The sequence below is a fragment of the Lutra lutra genome, chromosome 16 (assembly GCF_902655055.1).
Source record: "Lutra lutra chromosome 16, mLutLut1.2, whole genome shotgun sequence".
Classification (NCBI taxonomy): domain Eukaryota; kingdom Metazoa; phylum Chordata; class Mammalia; order Carnivora; family Mustelidae; genus Lutra; species Lutra lutra.
In genome coordinates, this window is record NC_062293.1 from 24,993,015 (window position 1) to 25,014,307 (window position 21,293).

The 21,293-nt window shown below is 51.0% G+C and overlaps 1 long non-coding RNA gene across 1 annotated transcript; it reads right to left on the reverse strand.

The window, feature by feature from the left end:
- Positions 1-330: 330 nt before the first annotated feature.
- Positions 331-4,741, reverse strand: LOC125087433 (uncharacterized). The gene is made up of 3 exons (XR_007123438.1): positions 4,571-4,741; positions 2,331-2,375; positions 331-1,389 (listed from the first exon to the last, which is right to left on the reverse strand). It is a non-coding gene; the product is annotated as an uncharacterized LOC125087433 (long non-coding RNA).
- Positions 4,742-21,293: the final 16,552 nt, after the last annotated feature.

Sequence of the window (21,293 nt, forward strand, 5' to 3'; positions counted from 1 at the left end):
CGTGAGAAGGTACTAGAACTTTCAGAACTTCGTAGACTGCATCAAAGAATATGCAGTAAAGTGTCACACACTGAAGCTGGGAACAGAATGTTCTGGTTAATAAAAGAATCTGGTTAACAAAGTAGTACTAAACATTTAGTACTAAATACTAAAATTATTCATTGTTTATTTGAAATTCAGATGCACTGGTTGTCTTGTATTTTATCTGGCAAACCTACTTGTAGGTTAATTGCTAGGAGATTCGTATTCACTCTTTTGGAATTTCTTAGAGAAAAAAGTGACGGGGAGGAGAGGCATACTTTGAGAACTTCAGGTTTATTGGTTCTAGCAAATGGGAACAGAGAAGATAGCCAAAATGTATTGAGGAATCAAGGGACCCAGAACCAGGTGCCCACCAACTCTGATAAGCACACTCATCAACATACAGGGTACATGGATAAAAATGTCACCAAGTCTTTCACTGGCTCCCACATCAAACTAAATGGTTATTTCAGACATCTCACAGAAGAAAGCTTAAGACAAACCATTGTCTACTACTTAGTATTATCCAACATCCAGACAGAATCCCACCTTATTACCGGAACAGATCAGGGCAGCCTCCATCCCTCATTTCTTTATGCCAAAAGAGAGGAGGAAGAAAAATGCCCCACAGAGAAATGTGCCATTTGGAGGAGCTGCCTGTTTCCTCTGGACCAGAGAATCCTCTGGTGCTCAGGTACCCCCTTCCCTATCTCGCTGATGGTCCTGGGGGAAATGGGCCCCCGAGGGGCTAGGTTTTGCTCTTCATGACCTGGACTGTGAATGGCGTTTTCTTGATCAGGTCTCTATGCTTAGCGCTTATGGAGTACCAAGATGTTCCCAATTCATTGAGTGCTTTCTGCTGTCCTGTTTCACTTCTATTGTCCCGTATAATCCTTCCAACCGCCATTTGGGGTAGGTAGTTTCATTTTACAGATGAGAAAACCAAGGCAGAGAGAAATGAAGTAGGAAATGATCCAAGGTTACAGAGCTCTTTCATGGTGGGCTCAGCATTGAACCCAGGTTTAGACCCCTAAGCCTGCTATTTTAACCATGACTCTACACTGCCTAACACCCTAATACAGTCACACACCAGCCTTCTGCTCAGAGTTCTTCAGTGGTTTCTGTGGTAAGCAAACAATGGCCCCTGAAAGATGTCCATATTCTAAAGATGTCCACATCCTAATTCCTAGCACCTGTGATTTTGCAGCTGGGATCGAGGTAAGGATCCTGAGATGCAGACTGTATCCTCAATTATCTGGTGGGTCCAGTGTAATCATGAAGGCCCTTAGAAGAGAGAGACGGGAGTGCAGGAGGCAGAGAGGGAGACGTGCCATGGAAGCAAGGGCCGGGAAGCTGTGAGCAATCGCTCTGAAGATGGGAGAGGAACATGAGTTAAGGAGTGTGGACAGCCTCGAGCAATGAGTAGGCAAAGAACTGATCTCCCCTAGAGCCTCCAGAAGGAACACAAGCTGCGGACACCTTGATTTTGGAGCCGCAATACCTCTGACCTCCAGAACTTGTAGCATAATAAATCTGTGTTGTTGAAGCCATTGCATGGCTGGTAAAGCTTTATAGCAGCCGTAGAGTAGAACACGAATACAGCTCCCCATTACTTACAGGGAAATAAGATCGGCTCTGCAAGACGTTCAAAAGGGGCTTGGGTTATCAGCCCCGGTCCCCACCCCCATCCCCACAGCCTGCCAGGCTTGACAGGTTGAACTTCTCCAGGATCTTCAAGGAGCCAGGACCTCTCTCACTTCCGTGCATTCGCACGTGCTATTTCTTCCACCTGGATCACGGGCTCCTCACTTGTTTGTCTGGCAAAGTTCTCATCCTTTCTGTCTCAGCTCAAACAATACCTCCTCTGTGAAGCCTTTCCTGGGGCTCCTTTCCTGCATTTCATATGCACTCCCATTAAAGGACCTGTCTGTTCCCGCCCTGGACTATAAGCTATTTGAGGGCACAGGACCTCTCTTCTCGCCTTTGATCTCCCTTTGCACCTAGCATGGTCCTTGGCTCGTGAAATAAAGGTCCCCGGAGACTAGAGCTCTTACTCGGACTTGTGCACCGGATGTAATGCAACCCCTCCAGCCCCATCTCTCCTTGGATAACAAGCTTTGGGAGAACCTTCCCTCCTTCCCCCCACCCCCCCACTGCGCCTCCCCTCTAATCTCCTCCCCTTTTCTCCCTTCCCCCTTCCTAGTGAGAGATGAAGACAAAGGAAATCAGGCATGGCACTGTTTCATGTTCAAAAAAGAAGAAGGCACAAATCAAAGTTTTGCCATAGTCCCATGGCATCTACTGTGTACCATGCTTCTTCTCCGGGTCTCGGTTTCTTCAGCAGGGAAATGGGTCTAGAGACAAGATACACAGAAACAGGAGCTGTGCTGGCTTTGAACCCCGTCGTATCCCCGCTGCCCCCCAACCCCGCCCCCGCACTTAGCACTGCTCTTTACTCTCAAGTGAGTTCTCTGGTGTTGGGTGCTGAAGATCTTGGGGGAGACTTTCCCACATTCTCAGGGTGTGTGGTTTCTAATAGGCACGCCGATGTTAGGTATCATCTTGAGCAAAGGTTTCCCCACAGTCACTGCATTCATGGGACTGAGTTCCAGAATACTGAGTCAGATGTGTCTTCCAAGCCTCCAAACTCACCTGAGGGCTCTCCCATGGACACATCAGACACAGAGTCTCTTTCCAGTAGGAATTCTCTGATGTTGTATAAGATGGTTACTCCACCCAAAGAAAGACTTACTCATGTTTATAACACTTATGAATTTTTTCCCCCTGTATGAATTCTCTGATGTTTAATGAGAAGTAAAAGGCAAATGGAGGTCTCAGTAAAGGTCTATTATGTACCCGGCCCTGTGCTCAGTGTGCCGAAGGAGTCCAAAACATACGGAACGGCCTCTGCCCTCTAGAAGTTTGCAACCTGGTTGAGAAGATAAGATTCTTTTGCATGGGACAGTGGGGAAGCAGAGGACTGGGCCGCTGTGTGATCAACACCAAGCTGCATAGTTTAATGGAATTAAACGAGATGTTAGAGAAAGGAGCATTCCACCAGAGATTAGGGAAAGGTGGCATTGAAGAAGCTATGCTTTAGCTCGACCTGAAAGGAGGGCAGGGCTGAGGCTGCAGGAAAGAAGAGGAGGGTGTTTGGGTTGTGGCTCTAGAGAGATGAAGATATCCTTCATCTAGGAGCTCACTGGTTTAGATTTTGGAAGAGAGAGGGACAGAGAGGGAGGGAGGGAGTAGGAGGGGGGAGAAAAAAGGAAAAGAGAAGAAAGGAAAGAAAGGAGAGGAGGGGGAGGAGAGGGGAGAGGAGGGGAGGAGAAGAGAGGAAAGGAAAAGAAAAAAGAAAGGAAGAAAACTCTTCTTGGTATGGTGAGTTGCCCCTCCATTTCAGAAACTCCCACAGACTTAGGGCAGCAGCCTTTGAAAATTTTCTTTCTTGGGGCACCTGGGTGGCTCAGATGGTTAAGCATCTGCCTCATGATCTCTCCCCAGGTCATGATCTAAGGGTCCTGGGATGGAGCCCCGCATTGGGCTCCCTGCTCAGCGGGAAGCCTGCTTCCCCCTCTCTGCCTGCCTCTGCCTACTTGTGATCTCTCTCTCTGTCAAATAAATAAATAAAAGCTTTAAAATTTTTTTTTCTTTCTCTAATGCGTTTCTTATTTTATTGCTCCAGCAACTTTCACTTTTACCAGGCACACCCAAGAAGGAACCCTCTAACACCACAATTCTTATGCACAGCCCCATCCCCCACCCACCTCCCACCTCCCGGCATTCCTGGGGCCCATTTCAGAGTTCCTTGATCATGCACATCACCCCACCGCCAGTGACAGAGGCCAGAGAAGGGGGGAGAGAAGGGCACCCACCCGTGCGCCCCAGGCAAGCACCCCCCTCCCAGCCCTCCCTACCCTCGAAATCAACTCCGCCCGGGAGTGCTGACACTTGGAAAGAAGGAGAGTCATCGGATCCAAAGGCCTTTTACTTATGTCAGTTTTAGAGAGGATTTTCGGGAGCCTGGGGAGTAGGGAGCTCTTTATGACTTGTCCTTGTTTTCTACATTCTGCAGAGGGCAGCCCACGAGCAAGGGGGTGGAATCTGCAGCGTCTGTCTCGTCTGGGTTAGACAGTTGGAAGACGTTTCTCCCAATTATAGTGGTTAAACACTGACTCAACAGCCCACAGCCTCAGGAGGCGTCCGAGCCTTCATTCACCGACAAGTTTCAAAATGAGACACGACAGCACCACCTGTCAGGGGCAGTGCCGTCAGAGACCAGAGGAGGGACAGTGGATTTCACAGGCAGCAAAGTGGCGGCTTTCTGGAGGGATCTGACCGCTCCTAGCAGGGAGGCGACATTGTGAAAGGGCTCCTCACTAAAATGGGTTTGTTTGTATGTGGAATTCTTAGGCTCTTGTTCCGACCCTGCTTCCTGCCTCACTTCCCTAGGAGACGGAATTCAAATTCGGGAAGGGAGGGACCTCACCTCTGGGGGGCAGGGTGGGGGAGGGACACAGAATGGGGTCTGGTGCCTTTAGGGTCTTACCATGTGGACATCCTGTGGGAACCTTGTCCCTGCCTCCTCAGCAAGATACAATCCGCACTGTGGGGAATCCAAGCAGGAAGTCAAAGAGATCTAAGAAGCCACAGTTAAAGGACAGCCCAGACTCTTGGCCCCGGGTGGCCGTCCAGTCTGACCACACACCACACTCTACTTTCATCACTGGTGTCTGTCCTCCCTGCGAGTTCATGGGCTCCCCCAGGGTAGGAGGCATGTCTGTCCTCGTGGCCATCGGAGCCTGCTCAGTACCTGTCACAGTGCCGGGTGCACAGCCACGGTTCAGTAAATGTTTGTTCAATAAATCAACAATCAACCTTGAACTTGGAAGGGATTCCCTTAAAGAGCGCCTCGCTCTTGTTCAGAAGCAGAGTGACACGCAAACACTGGTGTGCTGGGGATGGGAAGGGACGCTGTTGGGTAATAATAATAATGATGATGATGATGATGATAGTTAGAAACACATAGGTGGCCCTTGGAAAATAGCCAAAAAGTTCCAACTGTATCTGCTAAGCAACAGGGGAATGAGTGCAAGGTCTTCGGGTCACCCCCAGGAGCCTGTGAGTGGGTGGAGGCTTAACAGACTGCGTTTGACCTGGAAGACGGGAGGGTCACCAAAGAACAGTGCTTCTTGGAGTGGCTTGGTCACTATGGCAAGCTCCAGAGGTGACTTTCGTGGCCAGAGGCGGAATGGTTCAGTGGGGTGGCCGTCAGGATGAGCGCTGCTCCTGTATGAGCGCAGGGAGGTGGTGGTTGGAGCAGGAGCCGGAGCCAGCACGGTCACGGCCAAGAATGGCCAAGGAGGAAGAAGACGCCTTGGGATTCTGGTGTCCTATTGCATGCAGTGGGGGTGAAGCCAAAAGGGAAGATTTGTCTTTTTCCAGAGAGAGCTTCCTGAGGACAGAGGCCATCATGTCTTTTTTTTTTTTTTTTTTAAGTTTATTTGTTTATTCATCTCTGCACCCAGCTTGGGGCTCCAACTCACAACTCTGAGATCAAGAGTCGCACGCTCTTCCAACTGAGCCAGCCAGGCGCCCCCGACAGAGGTCTTATGTATCTACACCCATAGCTCCAAGAAAAGGGCTTTGCACGCGGTAGCTGATAAATGAACATTTGGAAAAGGCGAGCTTGGCTGGTTGGCCGACTCTGGGAGGCACTGAGCACCTGAGAGCACGTGGAGGCTGTCGGAGTTCTCTTGCCTATCTTCTCTGCTCCAAGTGCCTTGATCTATTCTTCTAAGCCATCCTTCCTCTGTTTTAAACCAGACAATGGGGGCGCCTGGGTGGCTCAGTGGGTTAAAACCTCTGCCGTCAGCTTGGGTCACGATCTCAGGGTCCTGGGATCGAGCCCCGCATCAGGCTCTCTGCTCAGCAGGGAGCCTGCTTTCCCCTCTCTCTCTGCCTGCCTCTCTGCCTACTTGTGATCTCTGTCAAATAAATAAAATCTTAAAAACAAAAACAAAAACAAAAACAAAACAAATGAACAAAAAAAACCCATACGATGTTCCCAAAGATTGTTACACTCTAGGTGGACCCGAAGTAGTAGAGAGGGCGATTCTAACCCCTATAAGGCTGGGTCTCAACCTACAGCTTTGCGGGCCATGCCCTCCCTTCTCCTGGGGCTCCCATGGCTAGACTGGGTCCTTGCAGATTGTGGGGTCCCGCTCAGTTCCCCATCCTAGCATTTTGACAAGCAGCAGCATGTCACCATGGGAGCCTCCTCGTGTTAACAAATGCAAACACACACACACACACACACCACTTTCCTTGTCTCTGAGCCACTGTTTGTCCCTCTGCCTCTAGCCTGACCCATCTTTACAAGACTCTTCCTCTCCTGGGATGCTGCGCTGACTGTGGCCTCTGATGCGAGAGAGCTGGGCGTTCTGCACGTCTGCGGGGCTGGCCTCCCTCAGGCGCTTGGGCAAGATCCACCCATATGGCAGGACCTTCCAGGGAGACGCGAAACCAAGAACCTGACCTCATGATGCCCGCAGCGTCTGGCAAGCAGGGCAACAGCTCTGCTGTCCTGGCCACAGTCCAGTTCTCTCTTCTAGAATCCACACCTTCCCTGGGTCCCCTCCAGGCTGACAAGATCTGCCCCAGTTGGGGAAGGATAAGCCTGGCCTAGTGAGTAGCAGATGGGAGGGGGAGGGAGGGTCTCTACTCTAGGACCTAGGTCGAATCATTCCTCAACTCCGTGCCTCAGTTCTCAGTTCTCAGTTCTCAGTTCTCCGTGCCTGAGAAATTCTGACCATGCTTCTAGGGTTAGGAAGCTGCTCAGCACTAGAAAGTTCCCTAAGCTCATGGGGTAAGAAACCTACAGTCTGGCTGTGTTTCCTTGCAGCTAGGAGCCGCCCACCGCACCCTGCCCCAGGAGGCCTCGCTGGTTGGTGGGGCCGGGCCAGCAAGGCAGGGTCCTGCAGGATGAAAGCTCAGAGAAGCCAGAGCTGGAATAATAATGATAATCATCAGTGGTGGCGTCTTAACCCTCCAGGAATGCAAGGCCCCACGCCCTGTGCGCCTCACACCCCAGGACACTCGAAGGGCTCCTCTCCCTTCATTTTATTGCAACGATCCCACAGTCTGCCATTCCCAGCCCAACCCTTCTGGGTTCCCAAGGAGTGCAGTCCAGCCATGGGCTCATCCAACACCCAGGTTCCATGGGAAGATTTGGCTCAACACGACCCAAGCCAACAGCAGGACAGAACGCCCAGCTCCCTGGAAACTCGGGCTCCAGGCTTTCCCAGAGAAGCTGCCTGCCCGCACCTGGCCTGGAGCACTTTCCCACAGAGCCATCTGGGTCTGGTCACCGTGGGGCCCAGGAGAATTGCCTGTGTCAATACAACTCTGACTTCAAGGCCCGGCTGGCCCACAGACTGACTTGCCGTAGGACCGTGGGCGAGTTTGGTGTTGTTTTTGACTTCTTTAGGTTCACTGCCTTACCTGCCCCAAAACTTTCCGAGACTCCCCATTGCTCACTGAAGATAAACTCTGGATCTCACAGTCTAGCATGTGGCTGTTTAAAATCTGGTTCTTATCCAATTTTCCAGCCCTACTCTTCTTCTTTACCCTCTAGACGCTGGCCGGAAGTAACCATTCACTGTTGGTCATAGCCCATGCTTTTTCACGTGGCGCTCCAGTCCTGCTTGGGAAATATCATGTCCTTCATCTACACCTGGCCAGCCCATCCTAGCCTTCAAAACCCAAGCCAGAGTTCATTGCCAGCATAGGTATGTTTGACCCTCGTCCCACCATGGAATGTTGGCTCCTCTTTGGGTAAAGAGTTCCGGGGACCCACCTCCTGTGGGGCTTGCTTGCATATCTTTGTTGTTGTTGTTGTTGTTGTTTATTTTTTATTTTATTTTTTTAAAAAAGATTTTATTTATTTGTCAGAGAGAGAGAGAGAGAGCGAGCACAGGCAGACAGAGTGGCAGGCAGAGGCAGAGGGAGAAGCAGGCTCCCCACAGAACAAGGAGCCTGATGTGGGACTCGATCCCAGGACACTGGGATCATGACCTGAGCTGAAGGCAGCGGCTTAACCAACTGAGCCACCCAGGCGTCCCTGTTGTTGTTTTTTTAAGATTTATTTATCTATTTGAAAGAGAGAGTGAGCAAGAGAGAGAGAGAGAAGAGAAGGGGCAGAGGGAAAGGGAGAGAGAACCCCTAGCAGACTCCAAGCTAAGTAAAGAGCTGGATGCAGGGCCCAATCCCATGACCCCAAGATCACACAACTGAGCAGAAACCAAGAGTCCGCCGCCCAACCTACTGTGCCATCCAGGAGCCCTGCTTGTGTGGATCATCTCCGTGCTGAAGTCTCATTCACTCTCTGATCCCCATGTGCCTGTACAATGCCTTGTGCACGAGGCACGTGCTCGGTAAGTGTGGGACATAAATTATAGCCAAGAATCATCCCCACCCTATACAATTCCCCACACAAATGTGCTTTGAAAAAATAAAAATAAGGGGCGCCTGGGTGGCTCAGTGGGTTAAGCCCTTGCCTTCAGCTCAGGTCATGGCCTCAGGGTCTTGGCATCAAGCCCTGCATTGGGCTCTCTGCTCAGCAGGGAGCCTGCTGCCCACCACCACCACCACCCCTCCGCCTCTCTCTCTGCCTACTTGTGATCTCTGTCAAATAAATAAATAAAATATAAAAAATAAATAAATAAAAATAATTATTTTAATATAAAAGTTTATGCTTGTACTTCCGCCCTCCCAGCGTCCTCGCTAGTGGGGAGCAGGCCCCTGGGTCTCCCATGAAGGTATTGGTTCCTTGGCTTTGGCTGACCCGTGGGATGCTTTCCCCAAGCAGCTGGGGGTCCGGTGTGACCTTGCACCTTTCCTAGTAGGAGGTGAGCCCTTCCCTCCTTGGAGAAGGGCAGTCCCACCTTCTGGGGGCTTCCGTTTTTCAAAGCCCCAGCGATGTCCATTCCCCAAAGGACTTACACACCAGAAGACCCCCTGGGGTCATAAGGTGAAAGAGATTGAACGGTGTGGGATGTGTTTAGAAACCTCTCACCTGGGTCCTTAGTAGAACCCTTGGAGCGGTGTTCAACCCCGGCCTGTTTGTGTTGTTAATAATAGTAACGTGACTTTAGTAACGCCTTGTATCTACTGAATGCTTTTCTCCAGGGAGCTTGACTAATCTTCCCCTCCAGAAGGAAGAGAGGGACCCAGGCAACGAAAGAGAGGTGAGCCATTGCGGCCATGCTTCGAATAGAAGCATTCCTTGTTCTAAGAGGTAAATGCAATCTGTAGTATGACAGGTGTATGAAACTGATCGAGTAGAAGACCAGTGCGTGCCCTGGGACCCGAAAGCTCTGCCTTCAGAATGCTTGCCCACATCAGATGATGCGCAAGTGACAACTCCCGTGCCATCAGTGCTCATCAGTGACGGGATTTGAGCATTGCACCCCAGATACGCATTCCATGACATGGCCAACTATCCTTAGCATCTCAAGACAGTGTAAACTTGGGGTGAGGTTCGTTTTCAACCATGGTAGAAGGGTAAGCTCATATTTCTTTTATTCTTTTTTGTTTGTTTTGTTTTAAAGTAAGCTTCACGCCCACTGTGGGGCTTGAACTCACAACCCCAAGGTCAAGAGTCACATATGTTACTGACTGAGCCGGCCAGGTGTCCTGGTTACTTCACGTTTCAATATAATTGATAATTACAAAGGACAAAAGAGTTCTCTGTGGCTCTTCACTTTAGACCTGATCAGACTGTAGACATTTTCACCTCGTGATGGGGCTTAAAAAAGAGCTCGGGGGCTCCTGGGTGGCTCACTGGGTTAAAGCCTCTGCCGTTGGCTCAGGTCATGATCCCGGGGTCCTGGGATCGAGCCTCGTGTTGGGCTTCCTGTCCAGTGGGGAACCTGCTTCCCCCCTCTCTCTGCCTGCCTCTCTGCCTACTTGTGATCTCTGTCAGTCAAATAAATAAATAAAAATTTAAAAAAAAAAAAAAAAAAGCTCATCTGAGAAGCTGCATCCATGTCATTTTCTCCTGTGCCGAATTAGGAAGATTTTTGCTCTGGGGTGTCTTTGCAGGAATTTCTCTCTCTCTCTATCTTTTTTTTTTTTTTTTTTTTTTTTTAAGATTCATCCATTTATTTGGGAGAAAGAGCGAGCAGGGGAAGGGGCAGAGAGAGGGAGAGAAGCAGATACCCTGTGGACTGAGGAGTCCTACACGATGTGAGGTTCAATCTCACAGCCCCACCCCCACCACAAGATCATGACTGTGACCTGAACCTAAATCAAGAGTCAGCCGCTCAATGGACTGAGCCACCCAGGCACCCTCAGGAATCTTTTTAACCCCCACCTGCCTGAGCATCCACTTTTGGGGAAGTTGATTCCGTTCAAGTTAGATAACAGAATCCATAATGTCACTTAACCAGGTAACGTAAACTGTGATCCTCTGCGGTTTTCCAGCTATGATCTATAAACGTGGAGAGAGCCTTGTCCTCCTCTCCAGCACGCTCCCATGCTGCCCCTAGGAGCCCCCATGTGGCACACAATGGCCCTCCGCTCCTGTCCAGCCCCGTGTTGGAATCACAGTGAAGTCGCCTTGACTCAGTCTGAGGAGGGGCTCTCCTGCCATCCCGCCTCCTTTCCATCAGCACATGCGCCAGTTCAACCACCTCCAGCGCCCTCCTGGCTCTCTCAGCCCTCCTCAAGTTCACTTCCAAAACCACCTTTGTAAAGCCCACTTCTCTTGCTTTATTCCCAATATCCATTAAGGGCCCCACTAAATGCTCCGTTGTACAGACGAGAAACCACAAACCCATGGCTGAGCACCCTGACCCCTGCTAGGGTCATTTCAGCCTCCCGCCGCGCTCTTCCCTTCTTTCACTCTCCACATCTCTGCCGGAGAAATCTGCCAGACACACAAGTCCAATTGGGGTCTCCCCTCTTCCTAGCCTCTCCATTTGCCTCATGTCAATAGGGGAAAGTGTGAACTCTTGGCTTAACCCTACAGACCTTTCCAGACTGGTCACCCCTAGCCAACCACCCAGGAGTGGCCGAGGCCCGTGTTCATTCTTACTCAGCAACTCACGTTCTTTCTGCTCTGCCTGCTGAATTCTGTCACTTAACCTCCAAGACCAGCAGCCCTGGCACCTTCCAAACACCGAAGGCAGAGAAAATTACTGCGTCTCTCCACACCGTAGCACTTGGAAGGAAACTCCCTACGCCGACATGTGATGGTTGAATTGCTTGTATCCTCCCCTCAATGCTGGTTCTTGAACACTTGGGCACAGATGTTATTTCTCTCTCTACCCTCCTCTTCCTGCTCCCTCCTTGCCCGGTGTGGTGGCAGACTCTCTGGGAAGGGCTGTCCCACGGACCTGAGGTGTCAGGCCTTTCTTCCCCGTTGTCACCTGCACTGCCCCCTTTCTTCCACACCTCCACACCTAACACTTAAAGTGATTACTAGGCACTGGGTATGGCTCTAGCCGTCTTGGGTATATCAGCTTACCCCATGCTGACCATAGCGCTGTGTAATGTGGGCACTTCCGGCGTGTCCATTTTATAGATGAGGAAACTGATGCTGGGGAAGCCTCCTGACAGGCCTAGGTCACGCAGCTAGTCGGGGGCACAGCCAGAAGTCACACTCTGCCTCCTGGATCCGGAGCCCTGATCGTGACCTCTACGGCACCGGCAGTGCCCCGTACCTCACTGACCCTCACCCCTCTCCCTTCCCTCCACAAGAGTGGCTGCTGTTCCCAAGGCCAGCGGAACAACCTTCCACCCTGCACAAGGCTGAGGAACCCGTGACCCAGATGGCTCTCTCCCCCCGGACAAATGACAGGTACAACTGTGTCCCCATTGTTCTTGCCGGGTGGGGGTTGGGGGTAGCTCTCTGCCTGGTCACTCCATTCCTGGGCCAAGGCTCTTGGCGGGGAGATCTGAAAACTGGCACCAGTGGGACCCTATCACCGCTCTGGGAGGGGCTGCCTGAAGCACACCCTCAACCCTGTCCCCTGCCCACTGGCCCCTTGGGCACCTGGAGGGCGGTCCCCACCTTTCTACCTGATCAGCTTCCGGCCATTCATAACAGCTCATTCTCCTTTGGGGCTCTTTGTCTCTTCTGCCTTGCCTCCCCACGCTTCCTTCCTGTTCTTCTTTCTCTTTACAACAAGAGTGGGTATTTTTAACCTGAGGTTTTCACTCACCTCTCACTGTCCAGTTGGGACTGGGCAGGGCTGCGGGCATGCTGGAGGGCTGAGAGCAGCGTTCCAGCCTCGGAGACCACTGCTGTGTCCCTCACCTCTGGCTCCAGCCTTAGCCCTCCTCACCCTCCCCTCTGTTAAGCTCTCCCTCCTCTGCTGGTGGAGTAAATACTCCACACACTGGCCATGGGTTGAAGCTTTGGGAACTGTACGGGACACACGGGGGAGCTGAGCTTAGCCCCGGGGGATGCGGTGAAGACCATCTGTGGAGCTAGGTGAAGTTAAAGAGCGCCAGAGCCTCACACATCCCCAGAGGGCCACCAGGGCCATCTCTGAGGCCACCTGTGTGACCCACATTCCTGATGCCCTTTGGAGGCTCTAGGGGGACTTCTGGGGAATTCTCTCATCCTGGGAGATGCAGCTCAGAGAGCTCCCCTCACCGCTGCTCCCCACCACTCCCCCACTGCCTTCTTCAAAACTTCTGGAAGGTCTCTGCTGCCAGGAAGCCCTTTGTGCTCCTAGCTCTCTGACCTCAGCCCCAGCCCAGCCCCCCAGCCACTGTCCACTCTGTCCTCACCAGCTGGTCTCCAGCCCCCACCCTGTCTCACGTCTCATGCTTCTCTGCACCTCAGGAGCTCAACAGAGAAATTTTGTTTGAAGCCTCAGCAACTGCAAAATGGGGAGATAACTGGCCTTTCAGGGTTTTGTTGTAATTGTTGCTTGTTTTGAAGTTCGGTTTCTGTGCCCGGCTTTCTCAAAAAAGAGAACAGTGGCAACTAAACAAGTTGGTATCAGAGATTTTTTTTTCGTTTGTTTTAAAGCAACTGACAGTGACTCACTGCGGCCTGCTGGGCCCAGGGCTAATGTTCTCCAAAGAAAGTAAGCGATAGTCTTAATGACGGCCCGGGGCACTGCCGTGGCCTACTGCAAGCTCTGAGTCACGCCAAGGAGCAAAGAGCTTCAGCCTTGTTTTTCTGTCGACCATGTTTTAAAATTCCTTTAAAAAACGAGCCCCCCTGTATAATGTACTACAGATTAAAAAGCAGGGAACAGATTTTCCACGCGGTCCAGCAGGCCTTGAGGACTCGCTGATGAGAGAGAATATCGGCCCCTCTCATCTCCAGCCTCCGTCCTGGCCACACCTCTGTTTCACGCTCTGGTGATTGTCGCCACCCCGGAGGAACTGTCCCAGGGTCCCAAGGAGCGATGCCTTCTGGTCCCACCATGAGCTGCGGCTTCAACATTGTTCCATCGTCTCCTTTGTCCCTGACCCGCCTTTACGAGTTGGTCAGTCGTTCAGTCTACACACCTTTCTCAGGTGTCCCCCTTGGGCAGAGAGAGCCATGCTGGGCGGGTAGGAGGAGGCGGCAAAAGGAAGTAGGTCAGTGCTGCCTCCAGGGAGAAAAGTCTCCCACCACAAGCACCTAGAGAGCCCCGTACTAGGCATCTCAGAATTAACAGGAGGAGAGGGAGACAAACATGGTGGGATTTATCAGAAAAGGCTTCCCTAAGGGAGAGAGCTGAGCTTAACTTTGGCTGTCGATGAAGCTGTCCCAGCTGGGCAAATGGGTGCACAGAGATGGGAAGCCCATCTTGGCAGGAGGACCCACAATTCCCCGGCCACCTCTGCCAGGAAGCTGCCTTGGGAATCCTGAGCTGCCCCTTCCCCTCCAGGCTAACAGGCGATAAGGACGGGGGACCAGCCCCAGCAAGGAGGAAGTGGACTGGCTTCCTGTTTGTTTGTGAATCTCAGAGCAGCCCCGTGCAGCCACGAACACCAGCTGAGCTGAGCAACCTTGGCCCAAGCCGAGGGTGCCAGGGAGCCCATCCACCCATTCAGCTAGCCCTCAACCAGCTGGGAGATGTGTCCTGGGGTGGCCATGCTCAGCTGGCTGGCCCCTTAGCAGTCAACTTGGCAGGGATGGGAGGTGGAGTAATGACTTCCTTAAAAAAAGCCAGAGTCACACATTCATAACACGAACCTCTGTGTGGCTTGCAGGGGGGAGGGGAAGGGGGCTCAAGCATTGCCTTTCCCTGACCCCAAAGATTATTTCCTAGGATCCTAGGCACGAAGACTCTTTTGCTCTCTAGAGAAATCCTGTGCAGAGATCACCGATCACTGGGTCCTTTAAAAGAAATCAGGCAGCATGCACTGTGGTTTTGTTTCCAACAGCAAAATACTTGCAAACCACCACCAAGTCCTCCGCAAACCAACTGGTGACAACAAAACATGATAGATCCGTACAGAGAAAAATGCCGTAGCAGAAGAACGGGGCGGATTAGTAGATGCTGCTGTGGCGAGAATGCATGATTTTTCGTGTCTGGAAAGAAATTGAAGCAACCTGACAGTGGTTATTTTGGGGGAGAGGAACTGGGAGAAAAGTGGTGGGAAGGTTTCACTCTGCATTAGTTATCTTTTGGGACTGTTTGCCTTTTTTAGTAAGGTTTATATATTTCAAAAATATTACCTGCGGGCAATGGAATTTTGCTTTCTTCCTTACATGTCTCTGTATCCTTTAAAATAAAAAGCATCGGGGTGCCTGGCTGGTTCCGTCACAAGAGCATGCAAAATCTTCATCTCTGGGTTGTGAGTTCAAGCCCCATGTTGGGTAGAGTGATTACTTTAAAAAACAAAACAAAACAAAACAAAACAGGGGTACCTGGGTGGCTCAGTGGTTTAAGCCTCTGCCTTCAGCTCAGGTGGCTCAGGTCATGATCTCAGGGTTCTGGGATCGAGCCCCGCGTCGGGGCTTCACACCAACCCTCTCTGCCTGCCTCTCTGCCTACTTATGATCTCTTTCTCTGTCAAATAAATAAGTAAAATCTTTTAAAAAACCCCACAAACTTAAAAAATAGTATTGAACCACTAAGGATTATTTTTAAGGCAATTTAAAGAATCAGGCAGTGTGCATTTATAAGATGAAGCTGGTGGGTCAGAGACCCTCCAGGAAAATTAAGGGAGAGGACGGGAAAATGCTTTGCTTTAAGATCTGTACACATCAGTAAGGGACAGCGTGGCCGGTTCTTCATTCCACTCCGTGGATTCCTTACGGCAAACATTTGAGCTGTCTGTGGCTTCCCTCCAAACACCTCCACTCCCACTTTCGTTCCCCATTCCACGGCCTCATCATTTAGCTTTTGACCCAAACCAAACAACAAGGAAGAGAAATCTGAAGGAAGAAGACAAACAATAGAAGGTACTTTGATACCCATGACACGATCACCTGTCATTTGGACCAACCTGTATGAGCTTCTGTATAAAGGACCTGTGTCTGATTCGTCTTCTAATCCCAGGACTGTGCACAGTGGGTACCCGACAATCATTAGTGGGTGAATGCATGGAACAACTTGTGGAAACGGTACTTGTTCTCTACTGTTTGCTCCTCTTTAGGAGTGCTTTGAGAAATTGGAAGGAAACTCCCGGAGCCTCAGAAAGAGAATCTGACGTCTACTTTGAGTTTCATTAGTTCATTAACAACTGCGGGAGCTCCCCAGATGGATCTCCGGCTGCCGAAGCCTGAGTACCCAGCTCCCCGGGAGCCTCCCGGGTTTAAGAAAGAAGTAAAGCTGAGCTGGGTGGCAATCTCCCACCTGGCAAAGATGGGTAGCACCCGTTTGGCTGGTGGTTGGGGCGAGACACTTGGTATATTTACAGCCATAGATGCCCCGGGGTTTCTATATCCAGAAGTTGTCTACAAAGGGTCACCTCGGCCTACTTATTTGTCCGCAGGGCTAGCGCTGACAGCCTGCTAGTCCTTCCCTGAGATCTTTTTCTGAACATCTTGTACTCACCGGTGTAGCCTGGCACCTGCAGGAGCAGGCAGGCTGCTGCCATCTAGTGGAGAAGAGAGATCATTGCCTTCCCAGGCAGGCCTGAAACCCAAGGGTAATGGAAGGAACCTCGGACAACCAGGACTCTGGCTTTCAAACTTTTGCAGCAATGGAGTCCTTCCTTCAAACGACAGCAATGGTTAGGGTCTTCATGTTGGACTGATTGATTCACTACTCTGTCTGCAGCAGGGGAAGGAGGGACTCAGAGCCCCACTGGACCTGCGGGACACTCCCCCCTGAGCTCAGTTGGCATATGGCTAATGGACTTCTGCTATCATCGTAAGGATGGGGAAACGGAGCCTTGGGGATATGAAGCGACCTGTGCAAACAGTGGCATAGAAAAGGCTAGAAAACAGAGTCCCTGTACAAAATGCACTTGGGCATTGGCCCAGTCAACTTGTACCGGGCTGTTACAAACATGGGCTGGACACAGCTTGTTCTGAGTGCTCGGTCAAAACATCTATTCCAAGACATCTGGGTTCCTGAGGAGGCGAAGCCCCGAACCCAACTCCTCCTGCATCTTCTTGTTTGAATCAAATCAGAGTGAGACCTAGGATGCTCCCTATGTTTCCTTCTCGATATCCAGCATGCAATCAGGGGCACAGAGATGCCCGTTGCTATCTCAGGATGCCAAAGAAGTTTCCGGGTCTCTGACACTGGAAGACACAGCCAGTCCCACAGAACACAAATAGGGAACAAGAATATTTTGAGCATCTACTGTGCGCTGAGCCCTGCATTTTCACATTTGCTCATTGACTCCTCAACAACGCTGTGATGTGGATATTTATTTCCAGGTTTAAAAAAAATATTTTACTTATTTATTTTTAAAGTAACCTCTACACCCAACGTGGGGCTCAAACTCACGACCCTGAGATCCAGAGTTGGATTCTCCAGGCACCTAGGTGACTCAGTTGGTTAAGGGTCCAACTCTTAGTTCAGGTCTTGATCTCAGGGTTATGAGTTCAAGCCCCGCATTAGGCTCCATGTACCTAAAAAAAATAAATAAATAAATAAAAAATAAGTGCTCTACTGACTGGGCTAGGCAGGCACTCCTATTTCCTCAGTTTTTTTGCTAAGAGAAAAAAAGGATGCTTGAAGTATGTAAGTAATTTACCCAATGTCTTCCAACCTAATAAATGGCAGAATCAGACTCCAATCCCAAATCTTTCTAATTCTAGAACCCGTGTCGTTCCAATAAATGGAGTTGCTTTCTGGAGCAAGAAATTTGGGAAGTCCAGCCCAGACTTGCCTTGGGTCAGGGCCTCCCAAAAGGGAAGACATTGTCTCTGTCCCCCACCTTCGAGAGTCTAGACAGGGAAGAAAGTATGCTTGGGGAAATGATGAAGACTTCACACGTGCTCACTCACCTGTGAGTGCAAGGAAAGATTTATATGACACGGAGCCTCAGATCTAAGACTGGCAAACTAGAGATGGGATGAAAGCAGCCCTGGACAGAGGGTCAGGAGGCCTGAACTCCACCCCTGGCTTTGTCACCTGCATCCTGTGGGACGTAGGGCAAGTTCCCTCTCCCTCCTCACCTCGAGGAAGGGTTTGTTCTTGAGGATGTGAAAGTCTCCTGCTCAGTTTTCTCCTGTTGTGATTTCAGCGGGGGCGGAGTCGGACAAGGAAGGAGCCCTGAAGGAAGTGAGTTTTGGACAGGATCTTGAAGGGAGGGTTGGAGGAGGGAAATGCTCACACTGAGAGGTTGACAAAGGCAAGTGGGGACAAGAGGCAGTGTCTAGCGAGAGGCAGAGAGCTCCTGCTGTTGAATGCTTGGGAGAGATTTGGTCTGGCACAGTCCACACTGAGCAGCTTCTGTAGCTCTTTTATCCAGGTTTCTAGGACCGATGTGGTCCTTTTTAAAAAAAGATTTTATTTACTTATTTGAGAGACCATGTGCGGGTGCATGGGCAGGGGGAGGGGCAGAGGCAGAGGGAGAAGCAGACTCCCCGCTGAGAAGGGACCCCCCCCCCACACACACCCCCACCCCTGATGAGGAGCTCCATCCCAGGACCCTGGGATCATGACCTGAGCCAAAAGCAGACGCTTAACCAATGGAGCCACCCCGGTGTCCCCAGGATAGATGTGGTCTTAACCAAGAGACTTCTCCACCCAGGGGTTAAAACTGCCAGAGGCTCCTGTTTCTGGGAGTCATTGAACACTGGGCTCCCTTTCTTAGCTGTGGCCTCTCCTTGCTTTGGAAGGACGGTCCAGCAGCAAAACCCACCTGAAGGGCAAAAGGGTGGAAAGGAAGCGCTTTTACCCCAGACCTGGAGATCCTTGAAATTCTAGGGGACCGTCATGTCCTTCCTAATTCCCATCTGTTTGCTACCGCCATTCATTCCCACCTCCTGTCTAGTTCAGAAACATGTGCCAGCCACGGAGACCAGTGGGCATCATAAATCTGTGTGCCAGGCCCCTGGTGTCACTCTGTTTTCCAGATCGCCAAAGCCTCAGCCTTGTCATGAGCAGGAACTCTGGTGACAATTACACTGTATCAGACTTAAAGCCCTCAGCCTGCTTGGTGCCTGAGACTTCCAAATTCTGGTCTTCTTCCTCTTCTTCTCCAAGACTATCAAATCCCCTGAGTCAGGGCTCTGCAAACTTGTCCTGCAAAGCGGGGGGAAGAGTGAATACTTTTGGCTCTGCAGGCCATGAGGGGGTCTGCTGGAACTCTCCAGCCCCGCTGCTGAAGGGTAATGGGCATAGCTCTGTTCCAACAACACTTGACTTGTGGACACTGAAGTTTGAATTTCACCTAATTTTCATGAGTCACCAAATTGTCTTTCTTTTTTGATTTCCCCCAACCACTCAACCACTCAGAAGCATAAATACTACTGTTAGCTTGTAAGCTATACAGTTGGGCTGTTCTCAGCCAGTGGGCCCGTGGGCGGGGTGGTCAGGTTCGATCCTGGCCTTTGTGGCTAATCTGGATGGCTGGGCTTACACTTCAGGGGTGACAACAGCTTTCAGCTCCCCCAAAGTGGCCTTGTCCTTTTGGCTTTTCTCTCTCTTCCAAGGTAGCTTGATTGGAGGGTGCTAGAAAGATTCCCTCCTCCCCATCCACCCAGGGTTCCATGCAAAGGGGTTCTCTTTCACCTATAAGTGGTTTCCCTGAGCCAGTACATTTCCATGTTCTCGCCTCCAGCTCTGGGCACCTGGCCTTGCCCAAGCATCCCGGCTTCTACCAGCTCGGGCAGGCCTCATGGCTCTTTCCTTGTTGAATTCTCAATCCCCGTGTTGCCAGCATCCAGAGCCTGTGTTCTTCTTATGAAGCGAGACTTTATGTGCTCAGAAAGCTGGGGCAAGTAGGCCAGAGATGAATTCCTTCAGAGGAGGGACTTTAAGTTGGGCCAAAACAGGGAGAAGGACTGGGACTCATGGAGGGAGAAAGAAGTTCCAGACAAAAGCAGGAGGCACTGAGCTGCGGGCAGGCGACGGCAACGGCAGAGTCCCACATGGAGGCCATTTGAAGCAGGAGAGTGAGGACGCTGTGACGTCGGGCCAGGGGGCACATCAGTGGAGGGGTTGGGCTGCTAGACCCCGAGCCTTGGATCCAGAGGAGCTTGAAGTAACTTAATGTGATGTTGCGCGGGGGAGAGCTCAGGGGTCTGGCTTTTGACCCTCCATCCCAACCTTGGTCCTGTGCTGTCTATAGCCCTTCATCTGTTCCTTCAATGAACACTCAGGAGCTCCCACGGGGAGCAAGGACCTTTGACTGGGGGGAAAGATTGGACACTGGTTGGGAGAAAGAAGAGGAAGGGGGAAGGCTCAGTCATGAAAAGGTCCTGCCCTTTTAAAATGTAGAGTAGGAGAGAGAACACACACCACACACTACAACCCGACGCAGAGAGTGTTAAATGCCTCATGGGAATGTGGATAGGAACCCCGGCAAATCAAGGTCAAGAGTAGGGGGCAGAGGTGACTTCGCAGATGTTCTGTGGAAGAGAAAATCCTGGACGGTGGGGATGTCTGGACCCATGAAATGTGGGGGGAGGACTCTCCAGGTTGAGGTGACACTGAGCAAAGAGGGTGCAGGGAAAGCATGGGCGAGTGTAGACAAGAACGCAATCTGGCATGTGTTTTCACTGGGGGGGGGGCTGTTATTGGCATTTCTTTGGGGACAATTCTTTAGTAAGAGTCTTTCCCATACAAAGTAGGTCTTCTAGCATTCCCGCCACCCTTCTTCCCCAAACCCAGTAGGTGTTGGTGTTCTCAACACTCCCCACTCCACTGGAGCCACTAAGTTGGTTTGTGAAGGCAAGTAGGAAACTATGAACTTGGACTAGAAAGGTAGTCCGTGGTTAGCGGGACCAGGGAGGGCCTTGAATGCCAGGACAAGACCTTGCACTTTACGAAGTGAGCAAGAAGTCCCCACTGAAGGTTTTCCAGTAGAGAGGAGAGAAGGTCTGCTTTAGAAGAATGAAGTTTAGGGGTGCCTGGGTGGCTCAGTCATTAAGCATCTGCCTTTGGCTCAGGTCATGATCCCAGAGTCCTGGGATCGAGCCCTGAGTCGGGCTCCCTGCTCAGCGGGAAGCCTACTTTCCCTCTCCCAGCCCCTGCTTGTGTTCCTGATCTTGCTGTCTCTCTATCTCTCTCTGTCAAATAAATAAAGAAAATTTTAAAAAAGAAAAATGAAGTTTGGAACAATGTGCAGGATGAATGGAAGGCCTAAGAAAGGCAGGGAAATCTGTTACAACCTCTTAGGACCTTTTCTCCCAAGTTATCTTTAATCAGGGTGGGCTGCTTAGCTCACAATTATTGGTGGATGTCAAAGGTCAAGGGGAAAAAAAAGGTCAAGGGGAGGTCCTAATGGCACATCCCCCCTGCCCATCGCTGGAATGACCTATTAGAATAGCACTTGCTAAATCAGGATTTGACTACTATTCCATTGCCTCTTCCTGTCTTTCGGATCAACCCACCTGGGCATGCCCACAGTGCAACTCCTCCTCCCTTGGTCCACACTGGCAGAGTTTGTGTCAAACTAGCAGAAGGAAGGAAAAGACAACCCTTTGAGAATTCTTCTCTCCCCTGCCTATCCAGGCTCCACTGCCGCCTTAGTAAGCAAGGAACTCTCAGTGCCAGAACAAGGAGGCAATTCAGCCTGACCCAAGGAGAGAGGGAGGACAGCACTCCCTAACTCTGGCCCTTGCCTGGCTGGGACATGACATGGCTTTTGATCCAAGGCCCAGAGAATCCTGAGCTGATAAAGGCCCA